This window comes from Mirounga angustirostris, unplaced genomic scaffold (assembly GCF_029215605.1).
Source record: "Mirounga angustirostris isolate CCGP_5_RB_7025 unplaced genomic scaffold, mMirAng1.0.hap1 SCAF_9, whole genome shotgun sequence".
NCBI lineage: Eukaryota > Metazoa > Chordata > Mammalia > Carnivora > Phocidae > Mirounga > Mirounga angustirostris.
Genome location: NW_026991717.1, coordinates 33,173,117 through 33,178,529, shown reverse-complemented (window position 1 = coordinate 33,178,529; position 5,413 = coordinate 33,173,117). Strand labels below are relative to the sequence as shown.

The 5,413-nt window shown below is 40.8% G+C and overlaps 1 pseudogene; it reads right to left on the bottom strand.

Annotated features, from left to right (window-relative positions):
- Positions 1-332: 332 nt before the first annotated feature.
- Positions 333-5,413, bottom strand: LOC123862060 (zinc finger matrin-type protein 5-like; annotated as a pseudogene).

Sequence of the window (5,413 nt, the reverse complement as noted above, 5' to 3'; positions counted from 1 at the left end):
TGACCCGAGCCGAAGGCAGTCGCTCAACCAACTGAGCCACCCAGGCGCCCCCATAGGCTTTCTTTATAAACATCCAGAAGAAAGTTTTCTCATCCATCTTTTCAAGATGTTCCATGAGGCAGGGAGGGTGGAGCTTCCCGAAGCAGAGCTTGGACCAGGGCTGCACGTGGTAGGGAGACTGGGGCTTCAGTCAGGCCAGGCCAATCTGATGGTTTTCAGAGGCTCCATGGGGTGCAGCAGGAGGGGGACTTGGCGTCCCCAGTATGAGCCCTTATCTTTATTGTGACTGACTCAAAAGCTGACCAGATGGGGGTCAGGTGGGGAGGAAGGGCTCAGCCCCACTGGATGCTGGGCTGCAGGTGGTGGTGCCCGCTGGGATGGAGGCAGCCTTTGGACTTGTGGTCAGCCTATGGGATACCAGAAGATGGTGGTTCTCCCGGATTTAGCCCTGTTGCTTGGGGCTGAGCTCAGCCACTTGGCTCTCTTTTCCAACCAGTCTTCCAGATGGCCCTTAGGGAGCTTGGTGACATCTGGTGGCCACTCCTTGGCTGGCCTCTCCTCCTCCACCTGGATACTCAACTCCTGCAGGTCTGACATGTGGGAAAATCTGCAGTTGGAGCCAAAGGCACACTGGCTTGTCAGTAGAAACTTCCTGCAGGGCCCACTTGTCCTGCGCATCAAGCAAGATGGCAGCTGCATCTTGGAACACGTTGTACCAGACCTTGTTGGCCTTGAGGTGCCACAGCCCATTCAGGAGCTTCTTGCGGTTGTGGAGGTTGTCCTGGAGAGGGTGGCTGCAGTCATCACAGGAGTGATGCTTCCCCAGGGCCACCTGTGCCTGGCTCTGCAGGGCCCAAGAGCTCTGAGCTCCTCCTCCTTCTGTGCCCTCTAACCTTCTTTATCTTTAATGTTAACCCCTTTCTTATTATTCTTTGTGGTTTTTCTATTAAAGCATTTCTATTGTGGTAAAATATACATAATGTAAAATTTGCCATTTTAACCATTTTTAAGTTTGCAATTTCAGTGGCATTTAAGAACATTCGCAATGTTGTGCAACCATCACCACCATCTATTTCTGGAATTTCTCATCATCCTGAACATAAACTGTGTACTGTTAACCTTAAAAATAAAACTGCCAGTTCGTTTTTACCAGCAAAAATGGGTTTATTCAGGAATAGCAGAGAATTGCAATCTGGGACAAGCAAGCAACAGCAAAAACCATAGGCAAGTCCAGAGAACAGAGGAGAGGAACACTCTTTTATAGAGGAAAGTGAGAAGTCGGGAAAGGTGTCATAAACAAAAAGTCCACTGAAGTAAACTAGGATTGGGAACCATAGTGTCTTTTCATTGGCTGGGCTGTTGCTGAGGGGAGGAGGTAGACTTTTTTCCTCCTACCACAATAGTAAAGTAGTATGGAGAGGCAAGGTCCATCTCTTCCTCTTAGATTTGCAATTGATGATGAATGGTAGAGCATGAGAGCCACCCCCGCCCCCGCCAGCCTCCTAATTCCATTTTAGTGAGGTTTCCCGTTATTAATTTTCAGTGCCCATTAAATATTAACTTTTCATTCTTTCCTATCCCCAAGCCCCTGGTAACCTCTAAATTACTTTCTGCCTCTATGAATTTGCCTATTCTGGGTACTCCATGTAAGTGGAAGCATACAATATTTGTCCTTTTGTGTCTGGCTTATTTCATTTAGCATAATGTTTTCAAGGTTCGTACATGTTGTATCAGAATTTCATTCTTTTTTAAAGCTGAATAATACTCCATTGTATGTATATATCACATTTTGTTTATCCGTTCCTCTGTTGATGGGCATTTGGGTTATTTCTCCCTTTTGGCTCTTGTCAATAATGCTACTACGAGGATTAGTGTACAAATATCTATTTCCATCCTTGCTTTCAATTTTTTGGGGTATGTACCTAGAAGTAGAATTCCTGAACCATATGGTAATTTTATGTTTAACTTTTTGAGAAACTGACAGACCGTTTTCTACAGCAGGTGTACCATTTTGCATTCCTATCAGCAACGCACAAGGGTTCCAATTTCTCCACACCCTCACCAACACTAGTTATTTTCTGGGTTTCTGTGTTTGTTTGTTTTTAATTGTAGCCATCCTAATGGGTGTGAAGTAGTATCTCATTGTGTTTTGATTTGCATTCCCCTAATGGGCAGTGATTTTGAGTATCTTTTCCTGTGCTTAATGGCCGTTTGTTTATCTTCTTTGCAGAAAGTTCTATTCAAGTCTTTTGCCCATTTGTGAAGTGGGTTTTTTGTTTTTTGTTCAGTTGTAAGAGTTTTTCCATGTTTATTGATCTGATTTATTATTCTATCTCTCCTGAATTCCTAAGAAGCATACAGTGGATCTTCTCTATTTGTGCTGTTCCACATGGCAGCCATTAGTCACATGTGACTATTGAAATTTAAGCTTTAGTTGATTAAAATTAAATAAAATTTAAAATTCAATTCTTTGGTGGCATTTCAGCTTGTCAGTAGTCATATGTGGCTAGTGGCTACGTACTGGACAGCATAGAATGGACATTTTTATCATCACAAAAAGTTCTATTAGACAACATTGTGCTAGATCTACCTTCCACATCTTATTTTTTTCTCTAATATTCTGCATCTCTATTTTTATGGTCTTTGTCCTGAGAGATGCCCTTGACTTTATCATTCATACCTTGAATTGGTCTTCAGTCATGCCCAATTACATTAGTGACCTCCTAATACTTAATTTTAAATCTTATTTGGCAATTAGCTTTACAAATGTCAATATTTCTTTTGTTCTTCTATTGCTACCTTTTCATGGGAGCATACTCTTACAGATGAAGTTTGCTTTTGATTAACTACAAGGATGCTTATTCACTTAAAAAATTTTTTTTATGTTCTCTGTCTCCTGAATTAGCTTTGTTTCCTCCAGGGTCGAATGTCCTATTTGTTCATCTTGGTTCCTCTCTTCCCTGCTGTTCGTTTTCCTAATGTCTAGTGATTCTTAATTGTCCATTTACATTTTTTGAATGCAAGACTAGGCTGACATATAGCTCATATTTATTACCTTAACACCTGAAGCTCCATTTCCACAACTGGGATCACTCCTTAATTGCAGGATTGATGGAAGGCTCTAGGTTGAGAACAGTCAGGTAAGCTCCCACAGTTGTTAAAACAAAGAGAAGTCTTTATTCTAGAGGTGAGTGTTTCATTTCAATCATGGGTGGGCTGCATTCCCTTATTCTCTTTCTTCTTTTCCTCTGCTTATATTGTGAATGTACAGAATTATCTTGGGCCTAATTTGATTCTCTGCTCTCGAGAACTGACTAGGAGTTCCCCTCAGGCAGGATCTCCAATTTGATTAGAGAGTGGTAATCATGGCTCTATCCTGGGGCCAAACGCTGCCCCCAGCTGCTCTATATATAGAAAGGGGCTCAGTTGTTTTCAGGGCAGACCTTTAATTAGTTACTCCACGGTACACTTATGCTCCTTGCCCTTGCTGACTCCTTGAGGCCCTTTGAGAAAACTCATCTCTAGCTTATGTTTTCAGATTTCTGCTACTTTTGTTTGTTTAGGATGGGAGTTTCTCTGCTGTGCTGTCTCTGTCAATTGAATGCCACCACCCATCTTCATTAATTGATCTTTGCTTTTGTGGACCTCTGGTGTATTAGATTAGTTAATCCTCAACTTATAGTAATCAGTTAACATTGTTCCATCATCATCAACATTACTGCTATTACTACTACTTATTTCATCATCATGCGCCATCTCAACTCCTTCTTGATAGGATGAATGTATTTTTACATCATGTATGTTTGCATTTTTAACTGATATAAATGGTACTAAAAGATTTGTTTTCTTTCTTCAGTGTTGTTTTAAATATATATCTTGATATTCTATAAATATCCAACTAATGCTTTAGGATGCAGCTGGTATTCCATTATAATCCTGCACTACATTTATTTATTTATTCTCTGGTGTTGGATACCTCCAACTCTCCACCCCCACAAACACTTGACAGGGATTTCTATCTGCCCATGTATTTCAACACTTGCTATTTCTCTACTTTCTCATTTTTGCCCACACGGGGGACACAAAGTAGTATTTCACTGCTGTTTTAATGTGTATTTCCTGAGCATCTCTTCCTATTTACACATTAATACTTTGGATTTCCCCTTCTGCAAATGGCCTGTTATATTAGCCCGGAGATACTAGATTATGCCACTCTAACAAACAACAAAAACTCTTACTGGCTTAAAAGAAGAAATGTTTATTTCTTGTTCTTGCTGGTTGTCAGAGAGGTTCTAGTCCTCAGCCACTCAGGGACCCAGGATGATGGAGCAACCATAATCTTAGATATTTTGCCAGTTATTACCCCAGAGGAAAAGAACACATGGTGAATCATGTATTGGCTCCGGAGCTTCCATCCAGAAATGATACACATTATTCCACTCACATTTCATTGCCATAGCTAGTTCCATGGCCATAGTTAACTTTTAGGGTATGGTAAATTACCATCCTACTATGCATCCAGAAGGAGGAGAATGGAAAACATTTAGTGAACATCACTAATGACAACTATTGTCTGTTCTTCTGGTAAAAAACTATTCAATTTGGTTTTTTTACACTCATAAAAACTACGCTCCATCCCTACATAAAGTAGTTGTCTAAACATTTGGAAGGAAGGAAATTTTTTTTTCTTTCTACCCTTTGAGGAACCCCTGTAACAAAAGACAGATTAACAAGAGAAAAATAAACAAAAGGTTATTAACATGTATATTTCATATATACACATGGGAGAAACTCAGGGAAGAGTAACACAAAGAGATGGCTTAGAACGCAGGTTTATACAGCATCTTCAACAAAGAACAACACATTTTTAGAGAAATGACAGGACACACACACAAAAAAAACCCCACACATTTTTAGGCTTCCAAGGGTGGCAGATGTGGGAAAGTAAATATGTGGGAAACTAATGGTAGATAGAGGCTAGTTAGTAAAGTTTGCATGTAGATTCCTCTAGTGACTCCAAGCTGGTAGGGTCTAAAGTTACCTCTGGTGATTAACTTTCATTTTCTCTGGTAGAGAGGGAAGGAGGGACACCTTTGAGAATTTATGTCCTGCCTTTAGGCAAATAGGAGAAGGACAGGGAGAGTTTCTTGTATTTGCTTTTTCTCAATTGCCTTCAGCTCAAAATAATCCTTATGCTAAAGTGGCATATTTTGGTGTGACATATTCTGGTTTCTTTCACATTCTACCCTGTCATCCACACTCTCTATCCCAGGAATGTATAGTTCCTTGTTTTGGCCCTGATTTCCTGCTCTGGGAGTAGCTACCTTGCCCTTTGCTCTCCATAACCCTTGGCTGTACCTACCTTCTGGAAGATTCTTTGCTTTCCATCATCCTCTTTGGCCTTATCTGCCAT